General features: G+C 36.1%; 1 protein-coding gene across 1 annotated transcript in view; it reads right to left on the reverse strand.

Annotated features, from left to right (window-relative positions):
- Nucleotides 1–25461, reverse strand: part of LOC107188087 (thyroid receptor-interacting protein 11-like) — a 50073-nt gene extending 24612 nt beyond the window's left edge. Inside the window, exon 1 of the mRNA XM_015576332.1 lies at nt 25385–25461. The gene's annotated coding sequence lies outside the window, so the exon portion shown is untranslated. The remainder of the gene's footprint in view (nt 1–25384) is intronic.
- Nucleotides 25462–26313: the final 852 nt, after the last annotated feature.

Raw genomic sequence — 26313 nt, forward strand, 5'->3', positions numbered from 1 at the left:
ATTCTAATGTACCTACTCACCCACAGAATTTTTAAATTTTATAATTATAATCATTCATTAGCTGAATTTTCCTGAGTTTATATATGGACTATTTTTTATTTTATAAACTTGATTTACTAACAGTTTCTAGTATCTTATCTTTAGCTTTGTTTAGATTTTAATGTAATTTTTCCAAAAACTTTTCAATCTTGCAAAGATTTGTTATTTTTGTGGAAATGTTTGCGAGTAATCAGCAGGCTGAAATACCTGCAGTCAACGAAAGGAAAGCAGTACACGAAGCACGGTAGTTATAAATGAAACTAACTGAAAACTAATTTGGACGATCAATTAATAATTATCTGTTGCGGTAGTGATCGGAGTAAAAGGCAGGTCGTGGTCAGCAATCGCCATCATTGATTGCTGTAGAGGGGCAATTATCTCTCGCCTAAGATTAGAGCACGATGAAATGTGTGTATTGCTTGAAATACACTTTGTTCGAAGGCATTAAAAGGCAATTGTAACGAAACTGCAATACATTCCATAAATTTCTTTCAAATTTAAGGAGTTCTAAAATTCAACTGACCTTCTATGTTTTCACAGATCGTCTATTTTATTCCTTTCTTCAATACTGTTCAACATTTTGATCCCCACATCACTCATTTACGAGTGACACATTCTTTTGACCCGAGGTCGAAAGTAATTTTTCTCGGTAAAAATTTAAATAAAATAGATCTGGTCAAGACGTGTTAAATTCGCGAAGACTGACAATAATAAATTTTGACTTATACAGTTCCCGCATCACTAAAAGAAGAATATTATCTTCGTGGTAATTTTATAAGGATCTGTCTAGTACCTGATGAAGTTGTTAACTTTTGTAGAAGTTGAACAAAATTAGACTGTTTTCTAGTCATCAGTATTCAGGCTTTAAACTACACTGACAGTTAACAAACAATTCTTTTCCTCTTAAAAGATTATTAATATTAAAGTAATTTTTACAAAAGTAATCGCTAAAACAATCGCACATATGATACACATGAATATTGATAAATTAATAATCTTCGTAAAATATTACTAGTATACAAATTATAAATTAGGAAAATCTTTGTGTGTAAGAGGGTAGAACATCGATCCATCCTGCGTTAAAGTGTCTACTGTATATTCGAGCACCAATCTCGAAGTTACTTCATTTCGACTCAAAGATTCGTCTGCATAAGTGAAACGGTGTGACCGATTGTAGTTGGGAATTATGTCGCATGTAAAAAAAGAATGAAAGGGAATTGCCAAGCAACAGGCGGACAAGTAATGAAGGAGGTCACGATAAGAAACGGGCAACCAAAGGTTCTCCGTTCCCTCCACCTAGATACGTCACTCCAGGTATCAGGAATAACGAACGTTCGAGCATTCAGCCGCCTCGGTGCATTGTTCACACCGCAAATATTAGCCGTAGTCTCGAGTGCCCCACGGATATTTCTACCCGTCCCGTTGTGCTAGTCCCCGTGTAAATTTACCGTAAAAACCACTTTTTCTGTTTCGAACGTAGCTCAAGGAACTGCACCATCGCTTCATGAATCGAGCCCTTGAAAGCATTAGCAGTCAATAGATACAGTGACTTACACATTCGTTCACATACTTTTGAAATAACAATTAAGTGTAGAAATTTTTATGCAATTTTTATTTTCATATTCCCATTATCTATACTTTTATCGACCTTTTGTTATAAATTTTTCCTAATTTTAAAATTGAGTTCCGATTTATGTAGGTACGTCATTTGGTCATACAGAAATTATAGCTTTCCGTGAACAAACGCGTGAGTCACTGTATGCTTTGAGATACTTAGAGATTTAGAAAAAGTTTGGAAAAAACCTCTCCCCACGCCCCTGGATTGATATACTCATATGAGTAGGTATGTACGGATATATTGATTCTACTCAGTATAATGATTATGTGTGATTCTTCAATTTTTAATATGTATGATGACGTCATCATTGAGTATCATAACTGAGTATACTAAGTGTATTTGAATAGTTAACATTATATTGATGTAGGTCAATGTTAACTCATATTGAGATGATATACTCAACATCTTCTGTTAAGGTATTAGTGAAACTAGAAATACTATAGGAATTATGCATAAAATAGAATAAAGTTAGAAAATCGTTTTTCACGTCCTGTGTCACAAGTACCAGAAAAAAGTATTAAAAAGAACGAATTATAAATATTTTTAATAAATGGAGGCAGATGTTGCAGTTAGAAGAGAATGGTAACACAGAACCGTAAAACGTATTATAAAACAGTCTATAAATGTGCTTTTTGTATTTTTTTTTGCCATATCTCCAATATCGTCGTTTTCCAATAAAGCTTCAATTTCGATGGTGTGCTGTACATTTGTAGAGTATATTCGATTGATGGCGGAAAGAGAATTGTTCACATAAGAGTTATTTGATTCAGACAGGGAAATATAATATTGGACTTGAATTTTCTCTGAGAATATTGCTCGCAGAGATTACCTCCATTTCTAAATGGTATCGTTCAATAATTTCGATTTATCGCGTGCTAGATATTTTCAAGTTCGATGAACCCGTACGCAGAATATTTCTGGACCGTTAGTATGAAGCTTCTTACCATCTCGAAAGTTCTTAATTAATTTATTTACTATATAACCAGGTAACATATAAAAAAATCATTCAGTATCTTCATAAGTGTATTATTAAATAGAATTATTTTCGAAACGTAAAATATTTATTTGTTTGAAAAAATACGTAACTACCCCTCGACACGAAATTCTTGTAAACCTTATTGGCGAGTACAGTTGCCACGCATATTCAGACAATTACTACTGCGGGATCGTGAAAAATCGTGAAAAACTTTCCCTGTATCGCAAGGATACGATGAAAGGGAATAGAAAGTTTAAGTGTTCGATGCATTATTCAAGCGGAGAGCGGTAACTCGGTGCAAATTGCAAATATTGTCCTTTGACCGATTACAAATGCATGCAAAAATACTGTATTACCGTGTGGGCTCAAGGAGAGTGTTTTGTCTATTCCCGAAGCCGATTACATACATAGTTCGAGTATCAATACAAAATCCCCGGTGTGGCTCGTAAAAACCGTGAAATCGTGCAAATTGAAAGGACAAGCGTAAAACGCATTGCGAAACAAGAAGCATTTATGTGCGTGCAATGCGGGTTGACGCTATTGTGCTGAAAAACAGAAGGATCGTGTGTTAATATGCAACAGGAAAGTTAAAAGGGGAATCGTTACAAAATTAATTAGATTCTCCTAATACATGTATAGGATGAACCACGAATCATGATCAGTAGAGGTCACTCTGTTATTAGCAGTCCGATTGAAAATGTTTTTATCAGGTATAGCATGGTTTCAAGAGAGCTTTAACGTGATTATAGCAAATTTCTTGTCAACTCTTTTTTTTTATGATTTTACAAGGTCACCTTCAATTTTTTGCAAATACACCTATAATTTTTTGACGCCTAACACAAGTTATGTTATGGTACTTACCGAATTCGTCTTGAAATCCTCTAACAGATAGGCGTAAATAATTATAGGTGTATTTGCAAAAAATTGAAGATGACCTTGAAAAATCATAAAAAAAAAAGAGTGGACAAAAAATTTGCTATAATCAGATTAAAACTCTCTTGAAACCATGCTATACCTGATCAAAACATTTTCGATCAGACTGCTAATAACAGAGTAATCTCTACTGATCACGATTCGTGGTTCACCCTGTATGTATTCAACAGACAGTAACTCCTTATTTACAGAGTTTTGTAACAAAATTACGAAGATAATATTTGCTAAAAAATGATCATTGTGAAAATCGATATTACCGTCGTGAAATCATAGCTAACGGTTTTAGTTGTTATATTGAGCTTTTCCTTGATACAGAAACTGTAGTATGTGCAAAAATATTCAAGGATTACAAAGGAATTCGCGTGGCTTTATAAATAGTTCACTTAATCATTCCACACAGTGAAAGATGTTTTTCATGTTATTCAGCGCCGTGCAACGTACATACATCGTATACTGTACATTTGCGTTAGTCACCAAGGTAAGATTCTTCTGTATAAAAATGTACTTTGATATACATGATAAATATAAATTGTACGACCTTTCGAGACATGAAGTCTGTTATTTCCTGTGACAACAACTCGTGGTTTCGAATTGATCTAAATACCAAAAAAAAGTTCCCACAAGAGAACATTTATAAAAGTAGATGAATATACAACAGTTGGTTACTAATTAAGACGAAGTTTCCAAGCTTTTTCTTTACTCACAAGGGAAGTTTGGTAAACCACAAAATTACGACTTTTTTTAAACTTTGCAAGCTTGTAGGTGACACCAACAGAAATATTAGGCAATTTTTTTGCTATTTGTTGGTTTTTCAAGGTGCAAACATTCCTTAAAGGTTAATTTGTGTTTTCACATTTTCTCTTATATCTTGAAAATTATAGTAGAAATAAAATGGTTCGAATGAAAATTTCACGGCTATTTAAGCTCTATAAAACTGTATAATAAAATCTTGAACAAATTGTTATTTAAATAAACAATTATATAACAGTATTAGTATACAGATTTATAGAGCATAAAAAGCCATCAAATTGTTATCTAAAGCAATTTGCCTATAACCGCTGTAATTTTCCAGACATGCAGGAAAATATGATAAATATTAAACAGACCAATACTTTTCTTTTTTTATTTATTTATCGAGGGAATACTTGAATTTCTCAACTGAAAACGTGGAGATCTACTTCACATCAGTGAAACTACAAATTCTTCCTGACAAAAGTTACACATTAACCTTCACAAGAATTTAACGCACTTTTGAAATGAGTGTCGCATTGGTGCAACGCCGGGATCTGAAGGGTTATTAACCCTCATCCGTACCACATTGTCCAAACTTAATTTGTTCCTCGGTGTGAAATTGACATATTGGTAAAAAATGAATATAATGACGAGATAAATAATGAAATTTGCAAATACTTTAAAACAAAAGTCTTGGAGCCTCAGGTAAAAATTTACACGTACATGACAGAATAAAATCAATGCTTAGAAGAAAAATGTGTGAAATTGACAGAAGGGACAGATGAGGGTTAATTAAATTTTCTACACACGATTTTTTACACGTTACATATTTATTAAGTGAAATAAATGAATTACCAATATTAGGGACACTGGCAGTAATTGGGACATTTATCCTATCCAAGAAAATTCTTCAGCACTCAAACGGTAAAAAATGTTCGTTCGTCCTCGTGGTTGCGAGACGCACACCCCCCTTATCATCGCCAGGAACGCGCTGAATGTTAACTTCTGAGTATCTAACACGAGACGACACGGTAATATCCTCCGGTATCGCGAGAGGGGAAACGAAGACGCCTCGACGTACTCGGAAATGGCACGGAGGTGGAAGAAAACGAAGAACAGGAAGAATGGCGACGATGGGAAACGACGGGTTTCTCGTCCCGAGCACACTTGTCGCTTTGCTGACTAATCGCCTCGAACGAATCGTCTTCTGGCAAACCGATCGGGATCGTGTGTCCTCAATGAAAACCGTGGCTCAGCTTCTGTTCGCGAAATTTAAGAGTCGAAATCACTCTCGCGAGCGAAGGGAAGGGGGTCGTGCGAGATTGTTGAAATTGGAGGACGTCCGTGAAAAATTGGGAACTTCGACACTCGTCGGTGTGCTGACCCGCGCAGAAATATTGCTGGTCTGTCGTTGATAGATTTCTGGCAATTCTATCTGTCCTATAACTGCATCTTTCAACTGCAGAGAAGTGAATACATATTTCTTTCTGAGGAGTATAATATTTTCGTGTATAGCTAGCCTTCGTTTAACATAAGTTTTGTATGACACGTAGATTATCCGATTAGTTGGTAGAAAATTCTGCAGAAAAGGTCGAAGCTCTTCGTTTAAGGAAATAGAAACTGGAGAAGGCTAGATTTGTCATCGGGCGATGTTTGTTGCAGAAACATACTTTTAACGAATAATTCACGGGTTAGAATGTGTTAAATAAAATTGGGGTTTTTTTTTTGAAAAATTTTCTGGTTTCAGAATATTTTTTTGCATTCTTTATAGTCGCGTCAACCTGTAGGATTATTAGCGACGACGATTGCATTTAAATTAAGATACTATAATTTTTGGTAAAGTTTCGTTTGTTTTAAACAAGCTAGCAACTGTAGTATTTTTTTGAGAAGTAATTCTTTTCCCCGGAAGAGTGTTTCGGCGTTAAAGGGTTAAAAATAAGTAACAACAAATTTTGAATAGGTTGGTTTCATATCGATATTTTCAACTTCAAAATAACAAGATACAAAATATATATATGTATATATATATCAGTCTCATAATTTTGAAATGACTGGCCGTTAAAGGGTTAAAAACGATACATGTCTTTCCACTCAATTTCGACAACTTCTTCAAATGATCCACGTATATACTTCGTTACACGACGAATCCTCTGTTGACGTTCGTCAGACTCGCGGAAAAAGTGCATTAGTCATTCGACACGTGCTATTGTGTTCCACGTCACGTAAAGCGAACGGAAAAATCTCACATATGTATCGTGCAAAGTCGCATAGATGTTTATTAAAAAGAAGTCTGGGCAAGGCTGGAGAGCTCCGAGAAGTCTTGGTCGCGTGATGCACAGGAGCAAAGATGGATAAATTGAATTTACTAAATTCATTATCTAGATAAAGAGTTTCGAATATCGAATAAGAGATAAAGGAAAATACTTCGCCATATTTCGAGTTCGATGCAATGCTTAAAAGTTAGAAAGCTGAAGTGTTTGATCCACAAATTCTTGTATCTTGACATTAAAACTACCAGTGTTGAATGCACACTAAATTAAACTGCATAGTACAGTAAAATACATAGTGTCATATGAAATGTATAGTAAATCAAAAGTCAACGTAAATTCCACCAAAGGCACTATCACAATTTCAGTAATCGTAAAATAAGAAATCTGTCGACAATTATCTGTCCACCTTGTATGTATATACATATATGTGCACTATAATAACAAATATATATAAAAAAAAGACAATTTTCCAAACCAATACAAACGAATATGAAATTCCTTTTCAAAAATCTTTCTCCAGGGAGAAGTTATTAATTTTTATAATTTTTTCTATATCCATCGAACACTGTGTGTCGGCTCCGATCGGAGCCATTCGTCAACGTTTGGCTCTTGTCGATGACTCCGATCGGAGCGATAGGTTATATTGTTTTCTTTTCAATCAGTACTAAACTAGTTAACTGGAGTGTTTATTCTGTAAGTATACTAGTAGAAAAGAAGTCGGTGTGTCTAATTACACAGCTATTTATAAAAGTCATATAATTAACCCTATTCATACTGGCAACGAACGTGATAATTCATGGAAATTTAAATCTTTCTTATGAAATAATATTTCTTCTTGAATAAGTAGGTGAGAAGGATACTTGGCAAACAATTATTTAATCTCATTAAATGTTTAAAGGTTAGAATGACGCTCTTGTATACTGCTGTTGTTTTACGATGTATTATTCGAATAAAATTCCGACAAACTCTGCCCAGGAGAGAGACACCAGAAAGTGGTTTCATCGGGTCTCCGAGGAGAGTGTCCCTCCCTATTTCTTTCGTAATTTCTTGGTAAATAATACCGCCGAAAATACACACACACACACAGAGAGAGAGAGAGAGAGAGAGAGAGAGAGAGAGAGAGAGAGAGAGACTGGTATGTGTGAAAGACCTTAACGAAACTCTGCTTCCATTTCATGGAATTCCTGAAACCTTAAACAATGAACAGGATGCCACGGAAATTCACACCGAGCTTCAGCCTGAACTCGATAAAAAGGTAACGAATGCCCCTTCCGCTCGGGTAAGAGGGCACACGCCCTGGTTCTTCGTGAATTTTCTGAGTCACTTGGCAATGGTACTCGAAGCTTTCGAAGAATGGTGTGTACGTACACTGATAAGATTTTGTGGTTTTATCGGTGGAATGTCGCCGTGTGGACAAAATTCGGGATTATGGGTCTGAAGCAAGAGTAACCAAACACTGATCGTTAGCCGCCATTACTTGTAGGGACCACTATGGGACCATTGTTATAAAGTAGGTTGTGGATCTTTATGCAAATTCAGAGTTTCATAGATTAATTTACTGAACTGAAATTATGTCCGAGATTTGTTTCATTTATGAAAGATTTTGTTAGGTTCAGCGTAAAGTAAAATTTATAGTAAATCATTACGAAAATTTTTACTGCATTGTGTTTTGCATATTCATATTTACGATAAATTCATAAAATCCACAGTCTAGGTTTTAATGGTTATGTTTCTGATAGTTGCAGATGTAGAACAAGATATTTTTGTTAACTTTTAGAATGTAACCTCGTTATTTACACTGGTTTTTATTGAAAATTTTGTGGGTATATATATTTTTACGCTACATGTGTGGTTTTATTAGAACCTAGCTACTGCGTTATGCAGGCCTTGTCTCTATTTCATTCCTTTTTAAAATACACAGTGATTTCAGTATAGAAATAATGCTACCACGAGGGATATCGGCTTTAAGTTATATTATGATTTTTTAAAAGTATTTACGTAAACATTAGATACTTTGTTGACATTGAAATATTGAAAAATTGACCACTATTTATAGGAGAAAACTAGTTCTCTTTCGAAAACGAGTAAAAAATATATTATTTCTTGTATCTGTGTAAGTAGATTAGAAATCATATGAATAAATACATGGAGAACTTTTTTTTATTAAATATTGGACTAATCAATTATATGTTTTCGAATTCGAATTAAAAAAAACATGACTCGTCACATACGAAAGCTTAGTAAAATAAAAATACTTTGGAGTATTAAAAATTCTTTTATTACTTCGTCTACGTTACGAGTTCGAAATATTTGCAGAAAAATAAGAATGCAAGAAATAAATTGTAAAAACATGAAAATAAAATTGTCGATTAAAACGGTGCTCGAAGTCATTGCATGCTTCGATCAACATTTGTTGCAACACATGCTTCAAATTATTAACATGACTGGAAAAAAGCTCGATCTGAATGTTAATTTCCCACGTTCGAAATAGAAAACTATCTGTTTTATTTGTATGCACATACATATCTCCATGAGGTCTCATGTCCGATTGGCCCGAGCGTGATGAATGCTTAAGCACGAAAGGAAAGAGAGAATGGAAAAAACGGTATTTTCACTTTCATGAAGTTTGTCAGCGTGACGTACTTGCGACTTCAGGAACAGCCGTTTGTTAAAGTTCGCGCGTCAAAAAAAAAAAAAACGCATCTGAATGCAGGTTATCGATGCAACAGCCGTTCCATGACTTGCAATGCCTGTGACGAACGTCTCACCGGTTGTTCTTGATCTTTGGTCAACGTCACTGTGCCAAAAAAAGACCTGTACTCTTCCTATGAATGGAAAAGTAAATGGTACAAGGTGATGCTGTGAAAGTGCAGAACAAGAATATCGGTGTTAGAAACAACAACGGTGGCTTCGTTGGAAAAAAGTTCTTCCTTACGAAAACAAATGCAGATTTCTAAGACTTTTCAACTATTTTCTCACAGGATGACAATCCAACGATACATATTATAATAAAATTGTTTGAGTTTCGAACAATCTTTCTGTAAAATATGCATTTCACTTGATTTTCCTAACGTTGGAATGGTGAAATAATTTTTGGAAAATAATAGCAGATTTTAGCGTTTAACGTTTAATTAAACACTTAGTTTTAAATTGGTGTTAGTAATAATTTTAAGTATTTATTTAAAATGTTTAAATGTGGTAAAAACTATTTGAGTGCTGCAGAAATTTCATCTTTTATTCTGTAAGTAGATCAAAAGCAAAATTCTAGTCTTTTCTTTATTATTACTATGAAATTTCAAGGTGTTTTTAGTAGTGGTTTAGAGCACTGAACAAACAGAGGTAATTTAATGTATAATATATTCCTATAATTGAAGCCTATCATTTTTTACAGGTAACAAGTATGAAGTGCAAAGACTAGTAATGGTAATTCTCTATGTTCTTAATAAATCATGCAGAGTTTACGATATTATTAATCATATCCTTTGCAAAAACAAGGGAAGGGTATTAAAAATGAGTTGCGCCGAAGGTTGCCAAAGTGCACGGTGAGTTTGCATCTCGTGAGAAGCTATAATACACTATTACGCCACCGCGATGGCGTGTAATTAACCACGGTCAGAAATCAGTTGAAATTTCGTAATAAGACCCGTGGAGACGAACATTGGCTGCTCTAGTGGTTGTTTCGGCAAAGAAAAATTCAATTGTGCCTCGACCATTGGCGCAACGACCTTTGTTGTAAGTAATAATTGTCGAAAGTATGAGGGACGAGTGATAACTAAATGTTTATGCAAATATAGAATTTTATGTATTAATATCTTGAAATTGAACAGAAAGAAAAATTGATTTGCGTTGGTAAAAGTTCGAATAGGTTCGAAATAAAAAGAAGACCTAAATAAATTTTCTGAAAGTTTTTACTATACTATATATTAGACATTCGGATATTTTAAATGCAAAAAAAATAAGTACTTCTCTTGGTCTCAAAATTGATGATTTTTAGGTAAATTGTATGCAATGATCTCCCTTTTATTAAGCTTTTTTAAATTGTTTTCACGCACACGTCCTTATACAGGGTGGCCCACAAGTCACTTTTGCATTTAAAGGTTTAGTAACTCCATTTAACACAAAAATGTATTAAAAAAATTTTATACAAAAATTCTCTTTCCATCAAATAATACTACTCTAAACTAGAGAAACTTCTTTTGTTAGAGATTTATAAGCCTTGAGAAAGTTGCATCATATTTTGTTTTAGTCGAACCTACATGTATCTACGGTACAGTAAATATAATACAAATACGTTAGAGAATAAAATATTAATACAAATAAACCTAGGCCATATTAAACAAATATAAACCATAAATGAACTACATTTTTAGCTTCGATTGCACTTTCAGAACGCTTACCTTGGAAGTAGTTTTAATCCCAAGATTCCACCGATTTTCAGTCATTCTTAACCCTTAACCCGCTCACTGACTTCACCACTATCTAGGACACAAATTTTATCAATGGATTACTAATACTATATAACATGTTTTACCATATTTCTGATATTTGTAACCCATTGATGAAGTGGATGTCCTGTATAGCGAACAAAAACAATGAACAAATTAACTACAGACGACACGTTTTAGAGATAAATAATTCGACAATAATTCCTTTGAAATATTTTTACTAACCAACTGAATGCTATTTTTCGTTTCAGTTTCGGAAATAGCGTGCCACTTACTGTCAATTGGAGGTACTCAAACGCTCTAGAACTCCCAAAAACTCTTCCCCAGGTGCAGAGAATGAAAGAAAAATTCACATTCGTCTCCGAGATAGTTGGTTTGTAGTCAAGGGTTAATCGACACAAAGAAACAACGCTCTGAATATGGTCGCACCGTATTATCTAAATATCTCCGTTGAATATTTGAAACGAAGGGAATGAAGAATTCAGTAGAATCGATACTGTCTTATAATGAACCCACGCGAGTTCTCTTGCGATATGTATACAGTAAGAGTTAAAAGTGAGTATACACTTTGAAAGTATGAGATTCGTGCATATTTTTTTGTCTCAATTTAGAATCTAATATTTCGCACAAATGCTCTATTACATTGAAATCTGGTGACTGTGGAGGTGGACTTAACCGATTGAAAATGTTTTCTAGCAAATACTCATCAATCACCTTTACTGTATATTTTAGGTCACGATTTCACTAAAAAGACCGCTTGAATGCACTTGCAGCTGAATTTGGTTTTAAAATATTTAAATATCCAAATCTATCCATAGCGTACTATGGATAGAAAATAATTTTTTGACACTACAAGTTGCCATGCTGCCCCAAACCAGAGGTGGGCACAATTTTATTCGAATAATAGATAGTGAAAAACTGCAGTATCTAATGGCATCATTCTGAGTTGTTGGAGACACAACTGAACAGTTAATGAGGTTAAATAATTGTTTGTCAAATGTCGGCTCATTCAAAAAGAAGTATTATTTTATTATAAAAATGCAAATTTCCACGTTTAAACGATTAAAAATGACGACGTAGATTTTATCTTGAATTCGTTACACGAAACTCTTTATCTAGATAATGAATTTTCCCATCTCTGCCCCAAACCATATAATAATACATTGACCATGTTTAACGATATCTACAAAATGTTTTCGTTATAGCTCCGAATTTCTTTTTCTCGAATTTGTTTGGTTGCCCATTCGTTCGAAAAATGTTGCGAAAATCATCCAACTGTATTACTGCCATGATTTTACAATAATAGTAGGATGTTACAGAAGTATTACACGAACCTCACCTTTGTAAGGTGCATACAATAAATCCTCGATGAGTGTTCAAGGGTTTCTCAGCACTGAACATTAAATATTTCATAAACTAATTGCCACACGCAGTTCAAACAAATATCATTGACTTCAGGATTTCAAGCTCTACATCTCATTGTGCTGAACCTCATTAAAAAGTCAGCGTTACGCATTAGGACCTCTTCTTGTCAGTGCCAAGGAGCCTTCGAACACTCATCGAGGATCTACTGTACACAGTTTGGACTCTCGCTGTATACAATTTCGTCCGTAAAAAGGTCAGCCTGTCTTTTCTTCTATTGTCCAACCGTTTCACCATTATCAATTTCATGCACTCGCAAGTACGCGTCGAGTGAATAATGCTTTTCAAGGCCGCGAAACTCTTAGACCCATATCTGGAGGTTTCGTAGATAACGATTATCGTCCGCGGCTGAATTTTTAATTTTTCGTAGCGGTTTAGATAACCGTCGTCGATCGCATAACCGCTAATAAATGTGCATGAGGAATATGTGTCACCGTTACTGACGAGTTTCGCAATCATCCTCATTATCGGCGAGAGGAAGAGGAGGGGGGGTAGGGGAAGGGGAAGAGGATAGAGTGTTTTAGACCGCGTTACCGTTAATGGCCGCGGAGGACGATTGTTTGCGCGGCGCCGATGCCTCGCCGTTCAGACTGGACGAAAACGCGTGTACAATCCGTGAATCTGTTCCCTGCACCGTGGATTTTTGCAAGAATTTCTTTTTTTCGTCGACTCCAGCTTATCCCTTAAAATTCTCCGAGTTATTCTGTTTCCGTTAGAGAATCCTCTCCCCGTTGACACGGAATTTATGATGTTTTCTCATTGAATATTGAAATTGGAACGATAATGGACTTGGAAGGCTGGCTGTTTTGCAATGCATGCGTAGCATTGACACGAGGTTCGGTTACGTAAAAGTGAGCCGACCGTAGAAGAAAATGTGCAGTTTAAAGCGGCCGAAGTTTTCTTCTCGGGACTATCCGTCGGGGACCAGAGTAAAAATTCTGAGGTGGGTACAACGGTGCCGGTGGTAAAAACCACGGTTTAGTTTTATTCCGAATTTCTTCTCGGGGTGGCTATGTTCGTTGGAAATTCCGAAGCAAGGTTTTATACAGAAGGACAGTGTGGAATAATAATTATACATTGTTCTAGATAGTCGGGGGAACTGAGTTATTTTAAGACCTGGGTATAACTGTTCTTCGCTCGAAACTGTTAATGTTTCGTAATGATAGTACGCAATTATAGTTGCAATTGTATAAGAGAGTATTATGTTACATAATGTAGTACCTACTGAAAAAACTTATTAATTCGCTTCGATAAGATTAAGCCAATTATACTGATATATAACGAACCTCATTCAAAGAACTTCGAGAAGTTAACGACTATTAAGATATGTTAGACGTACCGCTGAATAATTCACTAGTTTTCCTACTTTTGACACTTGCTTCTAAAAAACTCGCACACATACACGCACACTATCCTTTAATAACATTCATCATTTTCCAACACCCCAAGGTCATTTTTTTTTATCAAGAATAAAAACAGAACGAAGTATTCAATTTGAACTATATTTACATTTGACGAAGGAAATTTGTACAGTATATACTCACTGATATTGCTTATTTATCCATTTTATACCCTTCCCTGGAAAGGTGGAAATCTTATTACAAGACTGCGAGTTTTATGAATTTATAGCCTGTAGGGGGTCTGTGAAATGTAGTAAACGACAAAACCTACATCAAATACGAGTTTATTATTTTATTCTGAACCCAATCAGATACCTAAGAGAAGAATTAATTGCCTACATTGGCGCTCGTTTTTATGAATTTTGCATAAAAATTAAAAATACAAAAATTCATGCAAGAAAACATCGAAATAGACAAGCATCTCTTTAAGTAAGTATTGAACATAAATAGAATATTCTAAAAACATTCATGGGGTTCCTCGTATCCCACCACATTGGTTAATACGAAATAGTCGAACGAGTCGTAAGGATACGTAACGCGTAACGCCGATCTGACATTATGAATAGTGAAACTTTTATAACGTACACGTTACCCAATAGCGTAACCAGGTAAAAGAAAATAATACGTATATATTGCGGTACTTTCGCCGATATCAATTATACATAGTCGCCGATCGATCTCTGCCTATCCATAAGCGAATCAGGCCGCGCATTACACGGTGTCCGGGGAGGGCTAAAAATCATCGCGCAGATGAGGCCGCGTTGCGGTTCGCGGTGCCGTTGGTAATTTCATTCTCTGTTCCGCTACCGTGAAATTGTAACGCGGCCGCCGCCGTCCGATTTGATTCGCGATTGCCGGGACAAATGCCTCTGTCGCGTCGCGGTTCGAAAACGATAGTTTAATGCACCCGTTGACCAAGCAACGAGGCCTGTCCCGGGCACGTTTAGCGAGCTTCTCACAACTTCACGAGAACGCTATTCTTGATAATTAAGGGGTTATGCTAGTGTAACGGTTTCAGAAAATCGGATTTTTTCTTTTTTGCAATTTGAAACAATTTTTTGAGGAAGAGGAACGTGTATTATATGGCCCGGAATAGGTGATTAGCTGTAAGTATGAAATATTTCTCTCTTTATGCTCTAAAATAGTACTTGAAACTTTGATCGCGTTTTTCTCGAAGCTAGTTTTTCTTAATCTAAAAAATTTAAATTTAAAAACTAATTGATCGATTTAGTTCAAACTTGGCATATCTGTTCGTCAGATGCGTCATTCTAGCCCGTGCCACGAGTTTTTCGATATATTAAAAATTTCAAATTGCGACCCACGATCTTTTGCATTAGATACTATCAAAACCTTCCAAGGCTTAAGGTCTAGTAATCACATCCATAAAATACTTCACAATAATACGGTTAAAGATGTCAGAGAGAAGTCCCGCGAAAATTCTGATACCGATTCGAATAAAAAATCCTTTACAGAAGGATTAGTTTCGAAATCTTCAGAAATATTTTCCACTAATTTTAGATATGGAAAAGTGGCTTTAAATGGGCCAGCTCGAGTCTCGACGCGGCTTAACGATTATTCCCCTGGCACCACCAGGAAGTCTGAAATAATTGCCGCCACCGTTTCACTAGTTTCGCTCGTGCCGTGGTTCCGGAGCGATTTCCACTTCGCGTTGGAATTTTCTTCTCGAAACCGTTTTACCGCCGTCGATCGATCCGGTTAATTCGCCGGGACGGACAAACGTCTGATTGTAATTTCTTATGCTGGATAAATAGACGCGGGGATTTTAAGCGCGTACACGTTCGTTTAATGCAAGCCGGAGAGCAGTGCGGCCTGTAATCGTTGTAGACGAATTCGATTAACCGGGACGAATTATTGTTGTCGAGCGACGGGAACGGAACGGAATCGTGGTTCCGATAAAAATTTCTTTGACTGGCATTAACGCGTGCACGCCATTTTGCTTAAACAAACGCCCGTGTTGCCTACGCTCGATTCGCTTCCACCGTTTTGTTTGTACGATCTTTTTTTAAATTTCAAGGTAGACACGTTTGTTTATTAGACTGCCGCTTAGTTTACAATCACGACAAATTATGTTCTCTGACTATATCTTTAAAATTTGCATTTGTTATTCGCGTCGCATGATCTTAAGAAACCTGGTATCGTATTGAAAATTATTACCTGTTTCTTTTGTTTTGGTTGTATTTAATTTATACGTGACAATATTGTGTATTATAATTGCGAATCTATTTTTAATTGCATGGTTTTATAAATTATGTCGTAATGGAAGATGAATTAACATTTATTTGTTCTCTGTCTGGTGGTGGCTATTTTGGGAATTTCTTGTAAACGTATGCAGTTGTATATTATTAGAGTATAAAGATGGTTGTAAGTTAGTAATAGAGACAAATAGAGTAAGTGTTTGAAAATATAATATATTAATATTACATTTAAAGAATCTAGTAATTGTTTTTGTGTTTAAGTGGACCCTACATCTTACGACACACCTCGTATTTCAGAACCCCTAAAATCCACGATCTAATAGTAATGTAATAATTTCTATTCGTACAATCTTCCAGTACTTATTTTACTATTGTTTTTACTAGATAGTTTTATACTATATATTATAGATATGATATAATTTTTAGTATTATATTTATCTTCAATTTACCTATTCTATTTGTTAATTACATAAATTAGGGTAAAAATCGTGACTCGAATAATTGGTAACACATACGAACGAATCCTTTGTGTCACAGATGCTCAGCATTACTGTTAAGTACAACGCTCGTTTGATCTTCCTCCGAGATTACATTCACATAATGACATACGGTGCTCGACTCTGATGGCACGATCGTCAGCACCTCAAAACAAATAACCGCCACGACTTCTTCCAGCCCCTGTTTCGTTTTTTTTCTTTTCGGGAGAAAATCTCCTCGGTGTTAATTTACTCGAGTTTACAGCATTCCGCGCGTTGCGCCTTTCAATTCACGCCTAACTTGTAAGTTTCTCTCCGGCTCTGCGTTCCCCGGCAGGCAACGAGCATCGAAAACGCTGGAGAACACGTTTTCCATTGTGTATATTTGCTCTCCTCGTGCGTTACGCGCGTTTCAGTGTGCGAGTATCATTAAATCATTAATTCAATTTAATCGAATCGGATTAACGCCGGAATTTCATCCGACGAAACAGGAATACGAGAGTTTCCTTCTGTGAGTTTCTTTTCCTCTATTTCATTCGTGGAATGATTCTGTTAATTTTCTTCCTTGAAACGACACGAAATGATTTATTCTTATATGACGTGTGAATTATGTGAATATAGTGCAATGATCGAATCTGATGGGATAAAATTTCATTGTAGTCATTTCTGTATCGAGTATTCTATATCGGTAATATCGAGAAAAATTAAGATTCATTTCCTTCACCTATTATTGTGTGTAATTAATGCATTTTTTCATTAACTTGCATTCAGATTTTATAAGAAAACAATTTACTTTGATAAACGCAGGGAATTTTGAAAGATTCTAAAGTTCTATATACAGTATAATGTCTGGATGAGTGCAGGTCTCGATTCACGGCAAGGCGGAAAAGTTTTCAAGCCCTCATAAATTTGTTTTTTATCCGAAGCAGAGCCCCTCCTTAACTTCTGCTTACTCCGTTTTCACCGATTCCAGAAGAGTACCACCCCCCCCCCCTACCCCCAGTGGTGGGAATAACGGTGTTGCTCGTGTCGCATTCATCCAGGTATCACTGTAATAATTATATCCTGTGAAGTTATAAATCTTGTTGTTACATTCTACCTAATAGTAAGTAAAGATGGAAATAAGAATTAATTTTATAACGATAAATCAAACGTTATTCGTCATTAGTAGAATATAGATGTTAATGCAGGTATAGACTTCCAAGGACGAACTTACAGAAACAAAAATTTGTTTAGTATGTATTAAAGGTTCTATCAGGTTCCAAATAAAATAAAACCTTACCTGGATTAATTAAACTTTTCGCTACGCAGTCTTTTGCACAATCGTGTATACTATAAATGCATAAATTCCGCAGTTCATTTATTACATTGTAAATTACATGCACCTGTGGTACAAGTGAGTGCGTAAAACACGGTGTAATAACAAGAAAATAATTTAATGTTGTCTGTATTTTCCATGTAACCCACTTATATTTTCAACCAAGATTATAAATTTTTATTCGCTTGTCACTCTTGGTAAACAGATCCATAAAAGTGTCATTTTCCCATAAATAAATTCTCACAAATTCTCTAAAGGATAGGAGACTTTTGCATCGAACCGTGGCCATTTCCTTCGTTGTTTTCGTTCGTCGATTTTCATTTTAGGTAAAAACCTTTTTCGGTTTATTGAACAACGCAAAAAATACGCTGAATTTCGCGCTTATCTATCGTTATACTTCAAATCAGTGTGGATCTTGGATCCTCGTAACGTTTGCTACGGTCTGCAACTGCTGACCGGTAACATGACAATCACGTGATGCTTCTATTGCGCAACTGGATCGCTGGACGGAGACCTTGATTACGTTTGCACCTCCGCGGATACCTTTATTTCTTTTTTAGCGTTGAGTAATGTAAAATACTTTTACGCTATACGCGACGATCGCTTGTACTTTTTTTCTTTTTGCGTAGAGAAAAGGTTAAAACAACAGAATCACTTAATTTTAATAACACCCCTGTTTACTGATACAAATAAATATTTTTCATTCATGTAAAAGAATATGAAAGTATTTCGAAAGATTATTGAAATTGAAAGTGGAGTCGTGTAGAAGTATTTTGACATTATCTGGTACAAATACTTACACGTTTTTCATTCATTTTTACGTAGAAGAATACGAGAATATTTCGAATTTTTGAAAATTGGAAATGGAGTTGTATACAATCTTAATTTCAATTTTCATTTATTTATATGCTGAAGAATGTTGGAATATTTAGAAACATTAATTGGAAATTATAAAATGGGATCGAATAAGAAATCAAAGAATTGGCATTAAACAGTATATTCTTGCAAAGAATATTTTGCAGGCATTGTAGATTTTTTAATGAAGAATGAGAAACAAATTCTGTAACTCGTGAAATTCTTGCGGTTGCAAGTTGTTTCATCTGTCTCTCAGTGAATATGTAGATTTAATTCTTTTTAAGCACTGAACGTGTTTCTTTGTTTAGAAATATTACTTATTTTATTTTCCTTACATGTAATAGACGAAGTTTGCTTTTAATGGTTATTTAATTCCATTTGAATTGAAATGACCTAATTGTTGTTTAAAGAACAAGGACCGCGTTATATACTCGAAGAAACTAGTGGAAATTAACGAAAAGGTTCAACGAGAGAGCGCTTATAATAAGACGGAATATTTCCTTTATTTAGTGACCACGAGTGAAAATTATTTCACGGTTTAAAAAGGACTTTTCTATCGTAGAATAAAAGAGGAACGGCAGTTAGTCTTGAAACTCTCGTATATCGCATATGTAGCTATGTCTGCAAATAGAAACCTTGATTGCGTCTGCACCTTTGTGAATATTTTTATTGCCGATTCATCATGTAACGACGTGAAGTTCTCTTTCGTATAAAACAAACGTTCATTTCCTTTCATTTCGTTCGGTAAAGTATTTTTCCCATTTTGATCCTTTGACTTCTTTGACCCATATTATTCGCATTTTGCACTTTCATCTCTGTGACAAAAAATGATAAAGTAATTCTTATACTGTCCCTGGGAAGCTAATAAAAGACCTTGCTATACTGCCAAAACGATTTCTTAAAGTTGTAAATTTCATACCCGTATGTATATAATAATTAATACGTTCAATTGAACAAACATAAATACAGAAAAAATAAATAAAAAACCGTTACAATGGAGAACGTAAAATGGATGAAACGATTTCCAAATGTCTCGTTGTGTAGCCAGATGAGCAAAATTTGGTTTCATTCGTTCCTTTATAAACATTAATTTATTTTTTCATTGTAAAATCATACAAATTATGTTTTTTTTGAAAATAGCTTGTGTATCTTTTAGGGAAAAAGTATTTACCAATAAGAACATTTCGACCGTTGTCGAAACTTTGATCCCCCTTCACCTGCAGCTTTAATAAACAGAATAGTTTCACGTTACTCGAAGATCTTTCTGGTAAAATCATTTCGCCAGAAATTCTTTTCTCGTTCCTTCCGATATCTCTTAAAGGATGATACTTTAATCTACCAGCCGAACAACAACTGAACTTTGATTAACTCTGTATAGTTTCAATAATAAACATAGTTTGACGAAGTGCGAAGACTTGCAGTAGAAGAGAATAAGATATGAAAAGTTTCAATACCAGATACTAGAAAAGTAAAGCTCGGCAATCCTTGGTGCTTAATTCGGTCTCAGAGTTTTACTGGATTCAATTTCGATTGAGATATTCATAATAAAAGCAGTTGTTGTTACAAAATTGAAAAATCGAGTTGGTGCAGATTCAAAACAGTATAATATAGCATGTATTTATTTTAGTTATTTTTACTACTTGTCTTTACAGGTTCTATGTTTATATTAATTTTCATGTTTCACCTAAACCACTAAGAGGTTCATATACCTTTCCTTAGAGTTAAATTTCGAACTCAATCATCTAGAAAATGACGCGAATTACAACAAAAACTTTATTCAATATTTTAACTATTTTTCTTGCATAAACCCATAATTTATTTTTCTGCTGGTACAATCATTTATAGGACACCCTGTATATTTTTACACAGGATACACTGTATATTTTTATGCATTTATGTCATACACAATTGTCTATAACTAATTTTTACACCGTAGTAAATTTTAATTAGGTTTTTATGTTATTTGCAACTTGACAAATCCCATTATAAACAAATTTTTCTTTAATTCCAGTTTCCCATTAGTCCACCAAAGTCTATATTTGCATAAACATCCGCAGTCCATTCATTATGCAAATCGAGATCCAATCAATCAAACATTTGTGACATTGCCAGTAAGTTTTCTTAATCAATCAAATTTTTGACATTGCTAGTAATTTTCTACCAGAAAATTATTAACAAATTCATATCATATATTCTTAAATAGCACGTACAAAGCGAGCAATACATTTACTCTATTGTATCTACTTTTCATGTACTCTCAATTTTCTTTTCTCACAGAAAGATTCTACTCAAAGTCACTGGACAGTAAAAATCTCGTCAAATACATTCTTATATTTTAACCCTTGTCTAGGCAACCGAGTATCCGCGTACCCAGGTACTCATTTCTAAATTTCCTTTCACAATTTTTTATGTTCTCGTTTAAAACAGCACTTGGTATATTATAGGAAGGGCAAACTAAGAGTTTCGGAAAAGTATGGAAGTAAAATTACATATGTTTATCTAATCTCTCAGAATAGTAGAATAACCGTGAATATTTTGGTTGCCCATACAAGGGTTAAATAGATATGGAATTGAAAAAAGAAAACTGAAATTACAAAAAAGAAACCGGAAGTTTTCATCCATTTTCTTGAATTCTGAAAATAAGAATCCAATTCTTAATTGAATCAACGACAAACATGATTTTTCTATTGGTCGGTAAAAGTGTAGCGTAACCGTTTGAAACGATAGGCAATATACAACGTGTCGCGTGAAACTGCATATTACCAAGGATCTAGAACTACCGACTGTAAGGTTAAAGTACAAGGATCGATTTAATTAGCTGCAAGTAACGCACGCGTGTTCTCCGTCAATCCGTTTCATAATTAAGACATTTTTTTTTCTACCGTTCAAGGCACAAGTGTGATTCGTGTACGAGAATCGAGACGCGATCGATATTACTTCGCTTTCTTTTTTCATTCTCTTTTGCATAACACGTCGCGTTACCCGTGTTTTTAGTGTATTTAGATCGAATATCGATTAGGGCACACGAAATAGGGGTTCTATTTCGGGGCGTTGCATTCATAATTTTTCATTCCAATTTCTTTTAACTTTCTTTTCATTGCGTGTGATAACGGAAACGCTAGAGGTATCGTCGCGATAAAATGCTCTATCGTTCTGATTAAAATAATGTCACGACTATATAAAACACTTGATAAATTAGGCAGCGCGTTAATCTATCGATCGAGCGATACGCCGTCATTAGCCACACCGTTATAGGACGCACCTGCGATAGAAAATCCAGAAGCAATCACAGACTTTCTGTATATTTTATTCGAAACATAGATTAAGCGTGCTTCTCCTTAATAAAAGGAAAATTATTTCTACTCGAAGGAAAATTATCTTTCAAAGAATATTGAAAATCATACCGAATTGTTCGAGGGGGAAGGAAGTGTGCGTTCGAAGTTTTGTGAATTTGATGTTCGAAATCTCAAAAACTGACAGTTTATATTGCAAGGAAAATACAACGTTTTCATAAGAGTATCATTATGCCTCGGTTATGACTGTACTTGCGAATTTTATCAAGCGGGAGAACGTTAATTATATTATAACGAAAGTGACTTCAACGAACGTCGCAGGTATACCGACACGGTTAATCGTTCGACCGTGTTTGTCAAGTAATCGCAGGTAAATTCGTCCTTCGCGTATTATCTCTGCTGATAGCGTGCCTGCATTTTACAGTATAACAAATGCGTCTTTGTTTGCTTTTCTATTCGACGTTTTCTAAATAATTTATTCCTTTTAAAATAATTTGTTTTTCTTGTATTACAAAGTACTTTGCGTTTGTTTGCTTTTTTTCTCGCATTCAAAGGTTATTGACGACGATAATGTTCAGTTGCATTACACTTGTCAGTACGTAGTTCTGTTTCTTTGAGGATTTGGAGCAGTCGCCGTATTTATTTTACGCTCAGAGAAGTTCTTTTTCCACGTGTTTGTGTTTGTTTTTCTCGAATCAAATTATTAGATACAAAGTTCACCTAAATTGTTATTTTGAAATCCTAGATACATGTGTTTTTAAACTTATTTATAGTCAGTTATATCTGTATTCATCTACACAGTAATTCCAGAAAAACATTTTATAAGACTGTCACTAATATAGACTGACTAGGCTTCAGTGAAACGTACATGTCTAACTCTGTTTCGTGATAACACGAAACCACAAACTGTAATAATTGGACAAGTTTATTTGTCCTTATCCGTCATAGTAACCGGAACTGCATCCGCAATTTATTTATTCAGAGGTTTAGTGTAGATTTCTTACAAAATACCGCTGGATTCCTTACGTTCAGTTTACGGAATACAAAAATAATTTTATATCTAAGGTCTCGAAAGGAAGGAATTGGAAACTATTTTCGTTGTCGAAAATATATCTGAGTATTTGCTGTTTGTGATTAGATTTCTATTTCAGTGAATTCTTATCTTTATATCAATCTTACGAAAAGCTATTGCTATAAGTAGACTGTAAGTGTATGCAAATTTCCATTGTTATCCATGAACTATCGAAAATCACGGATAAGTAAATCTTGAGTTTTTTAATCACTAGTTCTATTAGATTAAAAATAAGGAATTATTTCGTTAAACATTTTTGTAACTTTCATTTTATTGCATTTTGTACTTTCGAATACGGTATAAATGCATACACAGTCGCATCCTTGTTATAAATAATAAATATTATACTACTAAAGAATATTATCGTAAAACAATATCTGTGCATAAATGTCGATAAATAATCTTACTATTCATGATTTATACATAGAGTGACGTGTATATTCCTAAGATAAAATTGAGTTAACAAACAACTAAACTCATAATCCGTGTCTAAGTAACAATAAATCCAAGTGTCCTGAATATTTTTAAAGCTATCATTTATTCACTATATCCCACTAGGATTATGGGGGCTTAATCCACTCTATAACACATTCTACCGCAAGCAACATCGTAAAGTCTAGTTCGAATTTCTCACAGATACTGTAATCCGTCATTTTGACGGATTCGGTAGTTCTAGTGTTAATTTTGTAAATGCAGAAAAGTGGGCGAAAGTTCTGCGACGACACGAACGTGGATCGTCGGATTAATGACCATCTATCGGTCGCGAGACACTAGTACCACCTACATAGGTACCTACAACGTATAATTCAATTACGCGAGCGGACGGGCGGGCGTTTACAGGAAATCATTTTTGTTTGCCCGAGCAAACGTTCATATTTCGAAACGCATTTACGGAAAATCATTTCGCCGGTCTGTTTGCCCATGGACTCGTGTAATCCCGTTCGTAATGTTTGCGTGGCGAAGCGGTCGAGCGCGCGGGTCCGTCCTCCTCGCTTGGGAGAGATCCTGTTCCTCTCAGGATCGAAATAACGCGGCAAAAGGTACCGCAAAAAAATCGTGAAAGCGATTTTTCGGGAATGTCGTTCGTCCGAATCCGACGGCGGACCACGTGAAAAATGTCGTCAAAAGCCAGGCCCCGATTTGCATTCGTGTAAATAGCGCGTCTCGCCTTGTTCGCCGCGGTTCTTTCCGTCGAAGGACTCCTCCATCTTTACCTCGAAACTATGCACACCCGCCATATTGACCGTCTCGGTTCCTCGTCGCGAAAAGATAAAAAGTTTCCGTACACGGCATTTGTTTATCGTGCACAAATATCTGTAGCTATGCTTGAAAATAAATTCCTGATACAGTAATGTCTCGATGAGTGCGACGTGCTTGGGTCCACTTCGGAGTATTCATGTCAAGGCGGAAAAGTTTTCAGCCCCTCAGAAATTTGTTTTTCGCCCGAAGCCGATCGTCTGTTTACTGTGTTTTGATTGGTTCCACGGGAGGACTCCCCCAAGGGTGGGAATACCGCGGTTGCTTGTGTCGCATTCATCGAGAAATCACTGTAGTTCGTTCGAATCGAGACGAGAGCTCGACGAGTTCGCAATTACCACGGAGAGATTCCATCCCGTGTGACGGCGCTGGTATGGGGGTGAAGTGAAATTGTGCTCTCCCTGGAAACTTGTTGCTCCCGCCACGAACTTTCCTATCCCCGTTAATTTCTATCGCAGAGGGCGGGCTAACTCGATTCCCAGTATTAAAGGAATTATCAGCAACGTTTCAGCGTCGTGACGACGACACAGAGAATTCCTTCAAGGCATCGAGACACTGTCCCCCAATGGGGAAAGGGGGGTAGGATGGAAACGTAATACACTGCAAGCTCCGCGATATCGACTCCCGTCCGGCGTATCGCGCGTGCATTAAACGCGACAGAATCAACGACACGTAACATTGTAATACGAGTCCGGCCGTTTGTTACAAATATTACACAGCACGGTACGGTTTCGTCGACGTGTCGCGATCCCTTGGGTCTCTAATCGTCGCAAACCATATATACAATATCCCCCCTGGTAACGCAGTGTTCTACGTGTGCGCGTACGACGATGCACACGGATCTCTGGGTCGCGAATCCCCGGGCATTACTGTCGCAAATCCTTTGGGTTTGAACCGCCCCGATAGAAACAATATACACCTCCCCCTCCTCCAAGTATTCCACTCGATCCCCCAATAGCTTTGTACTCACTTTGAACAGCTTAAAGTTAATAGTGACGGTGCCACCCTAACTCAGGGTGGTATCTACGGTTAAATATTATAAAAATATACGGGGTTTCTTACTTGATTGAGCTGATGATGTTTCTCGATAGTTCTTCCAGGAAAATGATCTCTTTAGCGGATAACACACGAAACCTCCATAGAGGCAGCAGCCGACACAACACCCTGTGCTGAGGTGGTTGCGCCGACGGTGTCCCAGTGGAAACTAAAGCGGACGTTTTACGTGCTGGTAGGCCCGGGCCACGTTCACCGTCCGACCATCGAGGAGCGACTGTGCGTTCGCCGCTACTCCACCTCCTACCGCCTACCTAGCAACCCTCGGCCGGGGCGGAGAGGAGGGCCACACACGCACGCACCAAGAGGCCCGAGAGCTTCTACGGACGACGCTGTCGCCGCTGCTGGCTATACGTGACACACAACCGCCGAACGGACGCAGAGGCAGATATCAAAGATACACTATACGTGTGCACGGTGACCCGTGTAGATATTCTACGCTACGGGCAAGTAGGGCCTTGCTTTGTCTGTGTGTGCGTGTTACCTGGGCATGGACGCACCGGTTGAAGATGCGTATACATACAGGCGGCGGTGTGTAAACGAAAAACGTGTACAATCGCACAGGGGAGGGGGGGGGGGGAAAGAAACGTAGATAGGAGAAGCGAATGGGCGCGAGTGAACCCTAGGTTCAAGGGGGTTGCTCGGTTTCACAGGTTCGAAGAGGTCCAAAGTTTTTTTTCTTGTAATTTATTTTTTATGCATTTATTCCAGGGGTCGAAATAAATGGTTGTTTTTCGTTTTTAAATAAATTTTGTTCGAACTTAATGTGTTTCGTTTTAAGAAAATATTTATTCCTGTGGAATTTGTATGGAAAGAAATGTTGCCCTTAGAAACTTCTTTCTTAAGTGTTTTTATGGAATAGATATACCAATACGTAATTCACTATTGTTCCAATTCTTCACAACAATGCATTTTAGATTCAGAATATCTTTTCAACC

Source organism: Dufourea novaeangliae, unplaced genomic scaffold (assembly GCF_001272555.1).
Source record: "Dufourea novaeangliae isolate 0120121106 unplaced genomic scaffold, ASM127255v1 scaffold115, whole genome shotgun sequence".
In the NCBI taxonomy this organism is placed as follows: Eukaryota; Metazoa; Arthropoda; class Insecta; order Hymenoptera; family Halictidae; genus Dufourea; species Dufourea novaeangliae.